The following is a 17554-nucleotide window of genomic DNA, read 5'->3' as shown; positions in this document are numbered from 1 at the left end:
AAAAAAAAAATGACGTTTTCGTCTTTTGAGCTTCTAGTCATGAAATCTATGCAGCCTACTCAATCACTTTTTATAGCTACTGTTTACAGGCCTCCTGGGCCATATACAGCGTTCCTCACTGAGTTCCCTGAATTCCTATCGGACCTTGTAGTCATAGCGGATAATATTCTAATCTTTGGTGACTTTAATATTCACATGGAAAAGTCCACAGACCCACTCCAAAAGGAGTGGGTTTTGTCCAACATGTCTCTGGACCCACTCACTGTCACAGTCATACGCTGGACCTTGTTTTGTCCCATGGAATAAATGTTGTGGATCTTAATGTTTTTCCTCATAATCCTGGACTATCGGACCACCATTTTATTACGTTTGCAATTGCAACAAATAATCTGCTCAGACCCCAACCAAAGATCATCAAAAGTCGTGCTATAAATTCACAGACAACACAAAGATTCCTTGATGTCCTTCCAGATTCCCTCTGTCTACCCAAGGACGCCAGAGGACAAAAATCAGTTAACCACCTAACTGAGGAACTCAACTTAACCTTGCGCAATACCCTAGATGCAGTTGCACCCCTAAAAACTAAAAACATTTCTCATAAGAAACTAGCTCCCTGGTACACAGAAAATACCCGAGCTCTGAAGCAAGCTTCCAGAAAATTGGAACGGAAATGGCGCCACACCAAACTGGAAGTCTTCCGACTAGCTTGGAAAGACAGTACTGTGCAGTACCGAAGAGCCCTTACTGCTGCTCGATCATCCTATTTTTCTAACTTAATTGAGGAAAATAAGAACAATCCGAAATTCCTTTTTGATACTGTCGCAAAGCTAACTAAAAAGCAGCATTCCCCAAGAGAGGATGACTTTCACTTTAGCAGTGATAAATTCATGAACTTCTTTGAGGAAAAGATTATGATTATTAGAAAGCAAATTACGGACTCCTCCTTAAATCTGCGTATTCCTTCAAAGCTCAGTTGTCCTGAGTCTGCACAACTCTGCCAGGACCTAGGATCAAGAGAGACGCTCAAGTGTTTTAGTACTATATCTCTTGACACAATGATGAAAATAATCATGGCCTCTAAACCTTCAAGCTGCATACTGGACCCTATTCCAACTAAACTACTGAAAGAGCTGCTTCCTGTGCTTGGCCCTCCTATGTTGAACATAATAAACGGCTCTCTATCCACCGGATGTGTACCAAACTCACTAAAAGTGGCAGTAATAAAGCCTCTCTTGAAAAAGCCAAACCTTGACCCAGAAAATATTAAAAAACTATCGGCCTATATCGAATCTTCCATTCCTCTCAAAAATTTTAGAAAAGGCTGTTGCGCAACAACTCACTGCCTTCCTGAAGACAAACAATGTATACGAAATGCTTCAGTCTGGTTTTAGACCCCATCATAGCACTGAGACGGCACTTGTGAAGGTGGTAAATGACATTTTAATGGCATCGGACCGAGGCTCTGCATCTGTCCTCGTGCTCCTAGACCTTAGTGCTGCTTTTGATACCATCGATCACCACATTCTTTTGGAGAGTATGGAAACCCAAATTGGTCTACACGGACAAGTTCTGGCCTGGTTTAGATCTTATCTGTCGGAAAGATATCAGTTTGTCTCTGTGAATGGTTTGTCCTCTGACAAATCAACTGTAAATTTCGGTGTTCCTCAAGGTTCCGTTTTAGGACCACTATTGTTTTCACTATATATTTTACCTCTTGGGGATGTTATTCGAAAACATAATGTTAACTTTCACTGCTATGCGGATGACACACAGCTGTACATCTCAATTAAACATGGTGAAGCCCCAAAATTGCCCTGCTAGAAGAATGTGTTTCAGACATAAGGAAGTGGATGGCTGCAAACTTTCTACTTTTAAACTCGGACAAAACAGAGATGCTTGTTCTAGGTCCCAAGAAACAAAGAGATCTTCTGTTGAATCTGACAATTAATCTTAATGGTTGTACAGTCGTCTCAAATAAAACTGTGAAGGACCTCGGCGTTACTCTGGAGCCTGATCTCTCTTTTGAAGAACATATCAAGACCATTTCAAGGACAGCTTTTTTCCATCTACGTAACATTGCAAAAATCAGAAACTTTCTGTCCAAAAATGATGCAGAAAAATTAATCCATGCTTTTGTCACTTCTAGGTTAGACTACTGCAATGCTCTACTTTCCGGCTACCCGGATAAAGCACTAAATAAACTTCAGTTAGTGCTAAATACGGCTGCTAGAATCCTGACTAGAACCAAAAAATTTGATCATATTACTCCAGTGCTAGCCTCTCTACACTGGCTTCCTGTCAAAGCAAGGGCTGATTTCAAGGTTTTACTGCTAACCTACAAAGCATTACATGGGCTTGCTCCTACCTATCTCTCTGATTTGGTCCTGCCGTACATACCTACACGTACGCTACGGTCACAAGACGCAGGCCTCCTAATTGTCCCTAGAATTTTTAAGCAAACAGCTGGAGGCAGGGCTTTCTCCTATAGAGCTCCATTTTTATGGAACGGTCTGCCTACCCATGTCAGAGACGCAAACTCGGTCTCAACCTTTAAGTCTCTACTGAAGACTCATCTCTTCAGTGGGTCATATGATTGAGTGTAGTCTGGCCCAGGAGTGGGAGGGTGAACGGAAAGGCTCTGGAGCAACGAACCGCCCTTGCTGTCTTTGCCTGGCCGGTTCCCCTCTTTCCACTGGGAATCTCTGCCTCTAACCCTATTACAGGGGCTGAGTCACTGGCTTTACTGGGGCTCTCTCATGCCGTCCCTGGAGGGGGTGCGTCACCTGAGTGGGTTGAGTCACTGATGTGGTCATCCTGTCTGGGTTGGCGCCCCCCCTTGGGTTGTGCCGTGGCGGAGGTCTTTGTGGGCTATACTCAGCCTTGTCTCAGGATGGTAAGTTGGTGGTTGAAGATATCCCTCTAGTGGTGTGGGGGCTGTGCTTTGGCAAAGTGGGTGGGGTTATATCCTTCCTGTTTGGCCCTGTCCGGGGGTGTCCTCGGAGTGGGCCACAGTGTCTCCTGACCCCTCCTGTCTCAGCCTCCAGTATTTATGCTGCAGTAGTTTATGTGTCGGGGGCTAGGGTCAGTTTGTTATATCTGGAGTACTTCTCCTGTCCTATTTGGTGTCCTGTGTGAATCTAAGTGTGCGTTCTCTAATTCTCTCCTTCTCTCTTTCTCTCTCTCGGAGGACCTGAGCCCTAGGACCATGCCCCAGGACTACCTGACATGATGACTCCTTGCTGTCCCCAGTCCACCTGGCTGTGCTGCTGCTCCAGTTTCAACTGTTCTGCCTTATTATTATTCGACAATGCTGGTCATTTATGAACATTTGAACATCTTGGCCATGTTCTGTTATAATCTCCACCCGGCACAGCCAGAAGAGGACTGGCCATCCCACATATGCTCTCTCTAATTCTCTCTTTCTTTCTCTCTCTCGGAGGACCTGAGCCCTAGGACTATGCCCCAGGAATACCTGACATGATGACTCCTTGCTGTCCCCAGTCCACCTGACTGTGCTGCTGCTCCAGTTTCAACTGTTCTGCCTTATTATTATTCGACAATGCTGGTCATTTATGAACATTTGAACATCTTGGCCATGTTCTGTTATAATCTCCACCCGGCACAGCCAGAAAAGGACTGGCCATCCCACATATGCTCTCTCTAATTCTCTCTTTCTTTCTCTCTCTCGGAGGACCTGAGCCCTAGGACTATGCCCCAGGAATACCTGACATGATGACTCCTTGCTGTCCCCAGTCCACCTGACTGTGCTGCTGCTCCAGTTTCAACTATTCTGCCTTATTATTATTCGACCATGCTGGTCATTTATGAACATTTGAACATCTTGACCATGTTTTGTTATAATCTCCACCCGGCACAGCCAGAAGAGGACTGGCCACCCCACATAGCCTGGTTCCTCTCTAGGTTTCTTCCTAGGTTTTGGCCTTTCTAGGGAGTTTTTCCTAGCCACCGTGCTTCTACACCTGCATTGCTTGCTGTTTGGGGTTTTAGGCTGGGTTTCTGTACAGCACTTTGAGATATCAGCTGATGTACGAAGGGCTATATAAATACATTTGATTTGATTTGATTTGGAGAATAAAATAATACATTTAGCCCAACAGCCAACATTAGGTACAACACTAGAAATATACATGTACATAGGCCTAAACATAACAAAATATTGCTATAATCCTACCTTGAAAGAAACACTGTGGTCCCAGAAACACCTCTCTGACACAGGGTTCAGCAAATCTCTTGATGATTTCTTCCTCAAAGAAATCTCGAGCCATGATACCTGAAAAAGGAGGCAACAGTGAATTATTGTGGAACACATAGCAGTCCGTGAGGTGTAGGCTACAATATTGTATGTACCTTTTGCTTTGTAAATAGCTAAACTTAGCATCAAAAATCAAATATGGGCCTGGTCCCTGGCGAGAAATTGCCCCCCACACATTGAGTTTGAGGGGATGCTTGGGACTCGGCTTGCTTGATCTTCTTCCTTTTTTTCTGTAGCAAAAAGGTTTTAAATTCTCTAGTACAGCCAATATTGAAGACTATCAAATGCCTCTCAAAGATGCCCTCTGTTGGTCAAATTAGCACTAACTAGCATTAATGGCAAGAATGGCTGACAATTAAATAACGTGCCTTAGAATTTTGCGGCAGCCCACAAGGTGTCCTGCAGTACGACGTAACTTTTACAGGAAGAACCACTGGTGATAGCTGCAGCTGGTTATCCTATCTAGCTGATATTTCTTATGGCAAGATAGAAAGTTTCATAAGACACTTCTACAACACTTCGCTACGAAAGTAGCTTGCAACTTAGTTTCAACGTTTCATCATGACATGTAAATACATACTAACTGCGAGTTGAATGCCTGGTCTTGAGTCAGCTCAGCTGTCCTACAACACAATATTCTATAACTGGCTAGTTTTGTCTCGTCTTATCTCTCTTTAGGTCCAAAGCAGAGGTTTCACAATGGACAAATCCCAGAACTACTAATATTCATACTGGTGGACATTGATCCATTTATTAATAAAAAATAAAAAATGATCAGTGTGTTTGTGTTATAAAGACAAAACATTTTATGCTATAAATATCATATTAATGTGTTTATAAAGACAGTATGCCTACACTTACCTAGGAAATAAAAAATAAGTTGTGTGAAGAGTACAACTTCAGCTCTCCAAACAGAACTAGAATGGCGTTCTATTTGTCTGTTTGGCCAAATCTAAGGATTTGGCTGTCTAACCACACACGGGACATACACAGCTCTCTGGGTGAGGTTATGTCTTCAAGTCTCCAATGAGTAATGAAGTCCCTTCCATCTATGTAATGCATTACAGGTTATGCAAAGGTGCAGTTAGGTGGCAGGAAGGATGGAGTGCATACTGGACAAAACAGAACCGCTTGTCCTAGGTCCCAAGAAACAAAGGCATCTGATGTTGGATCTGAAATTGAATCTCGATGGTTGTACAGTCTTCTCAAATAAAACTGTGAAGGACCCTGTTCTCTCTTTTGACAAATATATCAAAAATATTTCAAGAGCAGCATTTTTCCATCTTCGTAATGTTGCAAAATTCTGAAACTTTTTGTACAAAAATGATGCAGAATAACTAATCCAATGTTTTTGTCACTTCATGATTAGACTACTGCAATGCTCTACTCTCTGGCTACCAGGATAAGGCGCTAAATAAACTTCAGCTAGTGGTAAATACAGCTGCTAGAATCTTGAATTGAACCAAAAAATGTTGACCATATTACTCTCGTGCTAGCCATTGTATTTGATTTCGAGGTTTTACTGCTAACCTGCAAAGCATTAAGTGGACTTGCTCCTACCTATCTCTCCGATTTTGTCCTGTCGCGCATACCTTAACGTACAGTACGCTACTGTCATAAGACACAGGCCTCCTTATTGTTCATAGAATTTCTGAGCAAACAGCTGGAGGCAGGGCTTTCTTCTATAGAGCTATGTGAGAGACGTAGACTTGGTTTTAACCTCTAAGTCTTTACTGAAGAATCATCTCTTCAGTAGGTCCTATGATTGAGTGTGGTCTGGCCCAGGAGTGTGAAGGTGAACGTCAAGGCGCTGGAATGATGAACCACCCTTGCTGTCTCTGCCTGGTCGGCTACTCTCTCTCTACTGGGATTCTCTGCCTCTCATCCTATTACGGGGAGTCACTGACTTGCTCGCATTCTCCCATCCTTCCTGTCCTTGGGCTCGTGTTGTGGGGGAGACCTTCGTGAGCTATACTCAGCCTTATCTCAGGGTATTAATTTAGTGGTCTGTTGATATCCATTTGGTGGTGTGGGGGCTGTGCTTTGGCAAAATGGGTGGGGTTATATGCTGCCTGGTTGGCCCTATCTGGGGTTAACTTTTGACAATGTCCCTCCAGAATCTATGCTGCAATAGTCTGTGTTCCAGGGGTCAAGGGTCAGTCTGTCATATCTGGTGTAATTCTCCTGTCTTATCTGGTGTCCTGTGTGACCTTAGATATGCTCCCTCTAATTCTCCAATCTCTAACCCCAATTGCGCATCTACTTGTCCAGTCTGTGTTTCTTTTACAATTGCTACAGAAGAGAGAAGAATGTGGGATATTAAGTTGATATAGAGAAAGGAAAGGAAAAGGGGATACTAGTCAGTTGAGAGCAGTGGTTGCTTCGGAAGGTATCTCTCCCTGAAAATACATGATCTAAGTGATTGATAGTTGGTATTCAGCAGTCATAATGTCAGTATGCCTTATTTACTTTGATTTTGTCAGACAGCATAGGCAGCAGCTCTATAGAGATGATGACTTGGAATAAATAATAAAGTCCTCAAATTAAACAAATGTAATATACTCAACAATTGAAATATTTTTTTAATGTCAAGTAATGTGAATGAATGATGGTTTAATAATTGATAAGCAGTACTGGGCAGTTACCACCATCATGGGACTTTTAATAATGGTTTTATTCTGTGTTGTTACAGCATTCAACCCACATGATGCATAGTGCATTCAATGTCAAATAAAAAACGAAATTGAAAACAAATTGTTTATATAATCAACCTAAAACTGAACCAAACTCAAAAACGTGTAATCGCTCAGCCCCATGAACAACAAATCCACCAGGTTTTATACATAGCATTTGAAGAAATAAAATATCATCACTCAAGAAACATATAGTGAGAAAAATAAGAATATCCTAGCTCTGTATATGAAATTAAGGAAATGTGTATCTGGAGCATGTCTACTCTTTATATCTAATAAAATATCAGATATGAGGAAATATAAAGCTAAAGATATCCCCTGAGATCCCCTGATATTGACCCTCGAAGCAGGTGTTTGGGGGATATATTGGCATGGTTTGACAGCCCTCGACTTCGCCTCGGGCATAACGACACCCATGCCAGTATATCCTCCAAACACCAGCTTCTCAGGCATTATCACTTAATTACAGTCCCTCTTTTAGCATATAAATGACTTCCAAAATAGAGAAACATATTTTTCTCGCTATATGTTATTGAGTGATGATATTTTATTTCATTCAAATGTTATGTACAAAACCTGGTGGATTTGTTGTTCATAGTGGTGATTCAAAAATGATTGACATATTTTCATGAACTTTATTTTAATTAATTTATTCATACTATTTCATCCTTCCACAATATATAGTCTGACACAAATCTAGGGGTGCTACCCAAGCAGGCTGGACACTCGTTCTATCGGTTCGGTTTCTACAGACACAACCCAGTCGTTCAGTCTTTTTGTTCTGTATCCATGGACGCGACCCAGTCATTCATTCTAAATGTTCCATTGCCATACTGGCTGGCAACGTTATTATCCCTTGCTTGCTAGCTAGCCAACTACTACTAACCCACAGTCACGTCAAAATGTGCAGCCAGAAAAACAGAAAAGTAGCTGCATTTGCATTTGCATTAAGCTGTTTTCTAGCTACATTTATTTGGATACACCCTTAACAATGAGCTAATGAGGCGTGATTCTGCCTGGCATAGAAAATGTGCTTCCTCATCAGGACACTGTTGTTCAGAGGAGCTAGTCAACAACACAGCTAACACAAGCACTTCAAACTGAAGTTGGAAAGACTGCAAACTCGCTGAACTTCATTTCGTTTTACTTTTTTTCAATTGACATTTCTTTGTATATTTTCATAAAAATGATGCCAGCTGATTCATGATTTCAACTGGTTGAGAAATGCTCCCTGTCTGTCTATCTAGTCCCGACTAGCGACACGTTCATTACTATGGGACAGCTGGAGATTGAATTTAAATATTTAAACAATGTTGCAAATGTCGGAGAGACAGTCACAATGTTTACACAAATCTTAGGCGTTTAACTTCAGTCTCCAGGGATGTAGTTAAATCGGAGACTTTAGTAGCGGAGGCCTCCAGTGCTGCAATCGTTGTAGTGTGTGACGCAGTTGTTGTTTTGAGTAATGTAATTGCCGGCACAGTCTCGTTCCGCAGGATGGTTAAATCTGCTTTTAAAGTATCAGAAACCTCCTGTATTCTGGCCTCAATCGTAGCAACCACCTGTGTTTTCATTTCAACTATCTCAGAGCGTAGTAGCCTGATGGCCTCGAGAATGTTCATTTCAGTGCCGCCAGGCCAAGCCGCGCCTCCGGGTAAAGTGTGCGTCCCCGGGCCCTCAGACTCAGGAGAGGGCGGTGATGAGAGCGGGTCTTGTAGGCCGGGTTTTCTCAAAGTCATGCTCTTGGCCTTATGTTTGGTCGACATGCTGACATTCGGAAGCAAAGTAGTCTTGGTTTTTACGGAAAGGGATCACCAAATTAATATTTGAAAATAAATACGGTTCTGCTGCAGAATTCACATAAACTTTAAGAATACCACGGGAGCAAACGGAGAACACGTCAGTCACACATGGCGTCCCCTACCATCACCCATTACTATAAATATTTAACTTTCATGAAATCACAAGTGCAATACATCAAAATAAAACTTAACTTGTTAATCAAGCCGCCGTGTCACATTTCAAAAAAGCTTTATGGCGAAAGCAAACCATGCGATTATCTAAGAACAGTGCTCAGCTAACAAAACATCAAACAGTTAGCAGCCAAGTAGATTAGTCACAAAAGTCAGAAATAGCAATAAAATGTATCACTTACCTTTGATGATCTTCGTATGGTTGGACTCACAACACCCCCAGTTACACAATAAATGTTTGTTTTGTTCGATAAAGTCCCTCTTTATATCCAAAAACCTCAATTTTGTTGGCGCGTTATGTTCAGTAATCCAATGGCTCAAATGCGGCCACAAGAGGCAGACGAAAATGCCAAATAGTATCTGTAAAGTTCGTAGAAACATGTCAAACGATGTTTATAATCAATCCTCAGGTTGTTTTTAGCCTAAATAATCAATAATATTTCAACCGGACAATAGCGTTGTCAATATAAAAGAAAAACAAGAAAGGCGCGTTCTCGGTCGTGCTCAGTAACCAGCTCTGGGGACATCCCAGGGTCCACTCACTCAATGTGGTCATTGTCCCTCATTTTTCAGAATAAAAGCCTGAAACAATGTCTAAAGACTGTTCACAACTAGTGGAAGCCATAGGGAACGGAATCTGGGTCCTATCCCTATAAGTTGTGGATAGGCTTTCATTGGAAAAACAGCCATTTAAAAATAATGGCACCATATCAGTTCTGTTATACTCACAGACATTATTCTTAACAGTTTTGGAAAGGCCCAATGCTCTTAACCACTAGGCTAACTGCTGCCCACATTTAGCTGTTGTTAGCAAGGTAGCTAGCTAACGTGAGCTACACACATCTTCTTCTGACATGCTACATCACATTACACGTCAGCTTGATGTATTTAGCTAGCTACAGTATCGTTCCCCTTTCACCTGTGGTATCATCGTTAAATTGTCTCACTAGAATTATCAAATAATGTTTTATAACCAAAAGTAGCTACTAGCTAGCTAGTACCCGCTATCTACTTAGCTAACGTACTCACCAACACTAGGGGTTTGACGGTTGACAGGCATCAGAAGTGACTTTGTCGGATGTAATCCATTCCTGGCTATCTGGCAATATTGTTGAAATGCATTGGTACCAACTTTATGAAAGTCCATTTTCATTCCTATTTGCCCAGCGAAATGTGTGTGCGTTGCACCCATATGCAGACTTGTCAACAAATATCCACATGGCAGATGGGGGTGGACCACAACGTGTTTTCTCTGGGCAATCGGGCATCATTGGCAAAATTGAGTATGTAAGTAATCCATAACAAACACTACAGTAAATTTCGACAAACTCACTTTATGACCAAACTTTATGATAAAAATGATCCTATCTACAGTCAGTTTGACACTAGAATGAGTGTTTCTGACTCATATCGATGCTACATAGGCTGTTTAAAAACATAGAAGTTGGTTCTAAAGGGTAGGTGACCTTTAATTGAAGGCCTTGTCAAGGGGCTTCAAACACAGTTCAAATTACCAACATATTTTACATACTGTAACAGATTTCCTCCTCTTCGTCTGAGGAGGAGTAGCAAGGATCGGACCAATACGCAGCGTGGTAAGTGTCCATGATACTTTAATAATCACTGAACACGACAAAATACAAAAATAACAAAGTGAATGAAAATGAAAAACGAAACAGTCCTGAATGGTGACACAGACAACAAAACAGGAAACAATCTCCCACCCCAACCAGGTGGGAAAAGGCCACCTAAGTATGATTCTCAATCGGAGACAACTAATGACACCTGCCTCTGATTGAGAACCATACCAGGCCAAACACAAAACATAACATAGAAAAACAAACATAGACAACCCACCCCAACTCACGCCCTGACCAACCTATAACAAAGACATAACAAAATAACTAAGGTCAGAACGTGACACATACGGTGGATTACCAACTGGGGTCAAAAGAAGAAACTATTGAAAAAAGCAACAATCATAGAAAAATATAAACTTAGACAGTAGCTTGAGGGTTAAAAAAAATATAATAATTATTTATACTCCAAGCTAGCACATTTGGTTCTTTGGAAGTTGTTTTTGGTTTCACATTGGTTGTGGGAACGAAGCCATACGTTTCCTTAACGGTAAAACGGAATGGTTTTTAAACATTCTGAGAACAGACACTGGGCGAAAAGGGTCAATATCAGGGGATATCTTCAACTATATATTTCCTGATATCTGATATTTTATAAGATATAAAGAGTAGACATGCTCCAGATACACATGTCCTTAATCTCATATACGAGCTAGGATATTCTCTGCAATGGAAGAGTTTCTACATGCATCTAATCCGGACCTCAGAAATCTCCCTGCTGCCATGTGAGTCCAGTGAGATGGTGGTGAGACACATTCAACAACAAAACCACCTGATGCGCCTGCATCCATTTACATATTCGTAGAATATTAACCCCAGAAAGGTTGTGTCAACATGCTGACATACAGTGCCTTGCGAAAGTATTCGGCCCCCTTGAACTTTGCGACCTTTTGCCACATTTCAGGCTTCAAACATAAAGATATAAAACTGTATTTTTTTGTGAAGAATCAACAACAAGTGGGACACATTCATGAAGTGGAACGACATTTATTGGATATTTCAAACTTTTTTAACAAATCAAAAACTGAAAAATTGGGCGTGCAAAATTATTCAGCCCCCTTAAGTTAATACTTTGTAGCGCCACCTTTTGCTGCGATTACAGCTGTAAGTCTCTATCAGTTTTGCACATCGAGAGACTGACATTTTTTCCCATTCCTCCTTGCAAAACAGCTCGAGCTCAGTGAGGTTGGATGGAGAGCATTTGTGAACAGCAGTTTTCAGTTCTTTCCACAGATTCTCGATTGGATTCAGGTCTGGACTTTGACTTGGCCATTCTAACACCTGGATATGTTTATTTTTGAACCATTCCATTGTAGATTTTGCTTTATGTTTTGGATCATTGTCTTGTTGGAAGACAAATCTCTGTCCCAGTCTCAGGTCTTTTGCAGACTCCATCAGGTTTTCTTCCAGAATGGTCCTGTATTTGGCTCCATCCATCTTCCAATCAATTTTAACCATCTTCCCTGTCCCTGCTGAAGAAAAGCAGGCCCAAACAATGATGCTGCCACCACCATGTTTGACAGTGGGGATGGTGTGTTCAGCTGTGTTGCTTTTACGCCAAACATAACGTTTTGCATTGTTGCCAAAAAGTTACATTTTCGTTTCATCTGACCAGAGCACCTTCTTCCACGTTTGGTGTGTCTCCCAGGTGGCTTGTGGCAAACTTTAAACGAAAATTTTTATGGATATCTTTAAGAAATGGCTTTCTTCTTGCCACTCTTCCATAAAGGCCAGATTTGTGTAATATACGACTGATTGTTGTCCTATGGACAGAGTCTCCCACCTCAGCTGTAGATCTCCGCAGTTCCTCCAGAGTGATCATGGGCCTCTTGGCTGCATCTCTGATCAGTCTTCTCCTTGTATGAGCTGAAAGTTTAGAGGGACGGCCAGATCTTGGTAGATTTGCAGTGGTCTGATACTCCTTCCATTTCAATATTATCGCTTGCACAGTGCTCCTTGGGATGTTTAAAGCTTGGGAAATCTTTTTGTATCCAAATCCGGCTTTAAACTTCTTCACAACAGTATCTCGGACCTGCCTGGTGTGTTCCTTGTTCTTCATGATGCTCTCTGCGCTTTTAACGGACCTCTGAGACTATCACAGTGCAGGTGCATTTATACGGAGACTTGATTACACACAGGTGGATTGTATTTATCATCATTAGTCATTTAGGTCAACACTGGATCATTCAGAGATCCTCACTGAACTTCTGGAGAGAGTTTGCTGCACTGAAAGTAAAGGGGCTGAATAATTTTGCACGCCCAATTTTTCAGTTTTTGCTTTGTTAAAAAAGTTTGAAATATCCAATAAATGTCGTTCCACTTCATGATTGTGTCCCACTTGTTGTTGATTCTTCACAAAAAAATACAGTTTTATATCTTTATGTTTGAAGCCTGAAATGTGGCAAAAGGTTGCAAAGTTCAAGGGGGCCGAATACTTTCGCAAGGCACTGTATATAAGCCTTTAAACGAATCCACATATTTTCAGAAATGTATGATATCTTTAGTCATTACCTGAATGTATTTTTTTAAATGCACAATGTTAATAGATATCCTTGATATGTAATAGTCATCCCCATATGTCTCATCTAAAACAAGCTAAATCTGACTCATGAAATGTCCAGCGCCCTAAATTATTTTACGTGTTCAGGCCCCGAAAATGATTGTGCTCCTTCACATATCTGAGCACACATTTGCACCATATACTTAGCAGAAGGCTATACCAGGAATGGAAAGGCAAACATTGTCATATTTAATCCCAGTTGCTATTTCCAAAAGCACATATTTTTATTTTTAAAGAATGCATAGCAAATCCAGAGCTCCAATCACAACACGTTTGCTCTAAAGATGCAAACGTAGGCCAAAAAATGTATTTTATTTATTTAACAGAAAATAACAATTCTGCACCCTCAAAACCCCTGTCTGCCCTGTTTGTTATGGATGCCATGGGTGCAGATTGGGTCATCAGCGGTCATCCCTCACAGTCCAGACCAAAGGTGGTGGTAGTGTTGGTCTGTGGTCCACTTCAAACTGTCAATGTTTAAATCATGAATCAAAATTGTGTTGACATTTCAAGAAAATATTGTCATTTCACATAGCCATACCACAAGGTAGCTACTCTACCTACTTCATTCATGGCGAGAAAGCTAACTGGAACAAACTATCTAGCTAGCCAACTTGCTAGTTCACTAGCTGGCTAAGTTAGTTAGCTAGCTAGATTATATTAACCAGTATTACAAAATACACCTAAACATTTTAAAAAGTTAGCTGTCACCTTGAGGCTTGATAGGGGTAAATGGGCAATTTTGTTATTTGTTAGCTAATTAGGCTACCAGTTAGCTTTCCTGCCCTATCAAGCCTAGCTAGCTAGCCTTGCCGGCTGCTGACCAAATTAGCTAACATTCTTGGTTCTAGTTACTAAGATAAAACATCTCACTTATTTGTTTCTCCAGTTGTCATTTCTACCACAATCAGTTAACACACGTATTTGTGGTACCCAAATTCTAAAAGGACAGTTGGAACCCCACAGCAGAAAATATGTGATTGTTGAGTGCTTTTACCTTGCGGTTTGCAAGCCTTAGGATATCTTAGGATACCTGTCTTAGGATATCTAAGGAGTCAATACCAAGTGTGATGTCCAAAAATGATTTGTTCATTGATGAAAAATATGGATTTCATATTTGTCAAATTATTCAGCGTGTAAACTCAGAAATGCATCAGAAATTGTCCTTATTTTCAGCATATCAAAAAGCATATCAAGATTCATATATGGACCTCAGCCAAGAGAAGCATGAATCAATATAGCTTCATATCTTGAATGTGCTGAGAAAACACAGATACTGTATGTGATGTAAACAGTTAGTATTTGTCAACATGAAGAGAGAAAATACGTTGTCACATATATTATCTCAGGATATTGAATGAGTCCATATCCGGCCATAGGAAATGTCCATGTGGATTTTTTGAGCAATCCCAATATCATATATGTCTAAAAGACACATGAATTCAGAATTTGTCATGATATGGTGCATATTCAAAAGTCAAAATATACTTTGGAAATGGTCTGTATTCTGTAGAATATCCAAAACATGTCATGTAAAGATATCCCCTTATATGAACCATTTTCGTCCAGTGAGAAGTTAACGTTTTTGCTTGTTCTGGAAATGTTTATTTTTAGGTTGCAGGGAGGTTCTGAGAACGTTTTACTCTGGTTCCTTGAAAGTGTTCCTGGGAGGTTTTATTAACGCTTTGAGAACAGAAATGATAGGTTATTTTGATGTTTTGAGTAACTTCCTTAAAACGTTCACTTAATGTTTCAGTAAAACCTTGTAAGCACTGCTATCTTATTTGGAATTAGCTTTTTTTTTATACTCCAAGCACAGATAGAACACACAATGCAGTTCCTTAGGCATTAATCATGCAAACACACATATTTTTTATTCTGACAAGGCATCAGTGAGATTTGAACCTATTATCTCTTGTTCAACCAGGATGGAGCTAGCATGCCATATTTATTTCACATACAAAGCTGTTAATTTTTGTCTATTCAATCACCCCCCCCCCCCCCCCCCTTTTTAAAAAAAGTATACAAGCACTCATTAAGATCAGGTGTGGCCAATTATTGAGCACAGCCAACACACCTGAACATACTGAACAATTTTGAGGATAGAGAGAGTTTTGTTGATGCTGAGAATGGAATGCACAGTGCCTTGCAAAAGTATTCGGCCCCCTTGAACTTTGCGACCTTTTGCCACATTTCAGGCTTCAAACATAAAGATATAAAACTGTATTTTTTTGTGAAGAATCAACAACAAGTGGGACACAATCATGAAGTGGAACAACATTTATTGGATATTTCAAACTTTTTTAACAAATCAAAAACTGAAAAATTGGGCGTGCAAAATGATTCAGCCCCCTTAAGTTAATACTTTGTAGCGCCACCTTTTGCTGCGATTACAGCTGTAAGTCGCTTGGGGTATGTCTCTATCAGTTTTGCACATCGAGAGACTGACATTTTTTCCCATTCCTCCTTGCAAAACAGCTCGAGCTCAGTGAGGTTGGATGGAGAGCATTTGTGAACAGCAGTTTTCAGTTCTTTCCACAGATTCTCGATTGGATTCAGGTCTGGACTTTGACTTGGCCATTCTAACATCTGGATATGTTTATTTTTGAACCATTCCATTGTAGATTTTGCTTTATGTTTTGGATCATTGTCTTGTTGGAAGACAAATCTCCGTCCCAGTCTCAGGTCTTTTGCAGACTCCATCAGGTTTTCTTCCAGAATGGTCCTGTATTTGGCTCCATCCATCTTCCCATCAATTTTAACCATCTTCCCTGTCCCTGCTGAAGAAAAGCAGGCCCAAACCATGATGCTGCCACCACCATGTTTGACAGTGGGGATGGTGTGTTCAGGGTGTTGCTTTTACGCCAAACATAACGTTTTGCATTGTTGCCAAAAAGTTCAATTTTGGTTTCATCTGACCAGAGCACCTTCTTCCACATGTTTGGTGTGTCTCCCAGGTGGCTTGTGGCAAACTTTAAACTACACTTTTTATGGATATCTTTAAGAAATGGCTTTCTTCTTGCCACTCTTCCATAAAGGCCAGATTTGTGCAATATACGACTGATTGTTGTCCTATGGACAGAGTCTCCCACCTCAGCTGTAGATCTCTGCAGTTCATCCAGAGTGATCATGGGCCTCTTGGCTGCATCTCTGATCAGTCTTCTCCTTGTATGAGCTGAAAGTTTAGAGGGACGGCCAGGTCTTGGTAGATTTGCAGTGGTCTGATACTCCTTCCATTTCAATATTATCGCTTGCACAGTGCTCCTTGGGATGTTTAAAGATTGGGAAATCTTTTTGTATCCAAATCCGGCTTTAAACTTCTTCACAACAGTATCTCGGACCTGCCTGGTGTGTTCCTCGTTCTTCATGATGCTCTCTGCGCTTTTGACGGACCTCTGAGACTATCACAGTGCAGGTGCATTTATACGGAGACTTGATTACACACAGGTGGATTGTATTTATCATCATTAGTCATTTAGGTCAACATTGGATCATTCAGAGATCCTCACTGAACTTCTGGAGAGAGTTTGCTGCACTGAAAGTAAAGGGGCTGAATAATTTTGCATGCCCCATTTTTCAGTTTTTGATTCGTTAAAAAAGTTTGAAATATCCAATAAATGTCGTTCCACTTCATGATTGTGTCCCACTTGTTGTTGATTCTTCACAAAAAAATACAGTTTTATATCTTTATGTTTGAAGCCTGAAATGTGGCAAATGGTCGCAAAGTTCAAGGGGGCCGAATACTTTCGCAAGGCACTGTATATGTTTTTAAATAACATTCTTGGAATGTGCTCTGAAAGTTACTAAAGTTTTCCTGTCATTTTTATTGAATGTTTTTATTACGTTCTCAGAACAATTTGAGAACATGACTTAAAGTAGAACTTTGAGGAAAACTGCAGGAAATGTTATACTGAAGTACTGAAACTCCCACAGAAGAACGTTGTTTCTTTAACGTTCTCTGAACTATTTGAGAACATTCTCAATGTCAAACCAGTTGGAGAACGTTCCTAGAATATTACCACATTTCTTTTTAAATGTAACCGTGTTTAAATGTTTAGGAAACATTCTGTTAAAGTAATGAAATACCAAAGAAAAGTATGTTTTTCGTCAAGCAACTATCCTACATCATTCCCGGAAAGTTGTGGGAAGGTTGTATGCAAACAAAAAAAACATAGGGCAACCATGCTCTCACCAAGCTCTAAGAAACATATGGTTCCCAGAATGGTACGTGCTAGATGGGCTGTAATTTTAAAAAACACAGAAATGCCAGGTTGATCAAAGCTCTAGTTAATTGTTAAACATGGAAAGCAGCCTTCTGTCACAATAAAAATCCACAACTCATCAATTAATAACAAACCTTGAAAGAATGATTCACCAAATGTCTGTGTTTTTATTGCCTGTTCCATCCCTGGCTCTGC

Source organism: Oncorhynchus mykiss, chromosome 1 (genome assembly GCF_057628025.1).
Source record: "Oncorhynchus mykiss isolate SJ-2025 chromosome 1, ASM5762802v1, whole genome shotgun sequence".
Lineage (NCBI taxonomy): Eukaryota > Metazoa > Chordata > Actinopteri > Salmoniformes > Salmonidae > Oncorhynchus > Oncorhynchus mykiss.
This window is presented reverse-complemented; position numbering follows the sequence as displayed.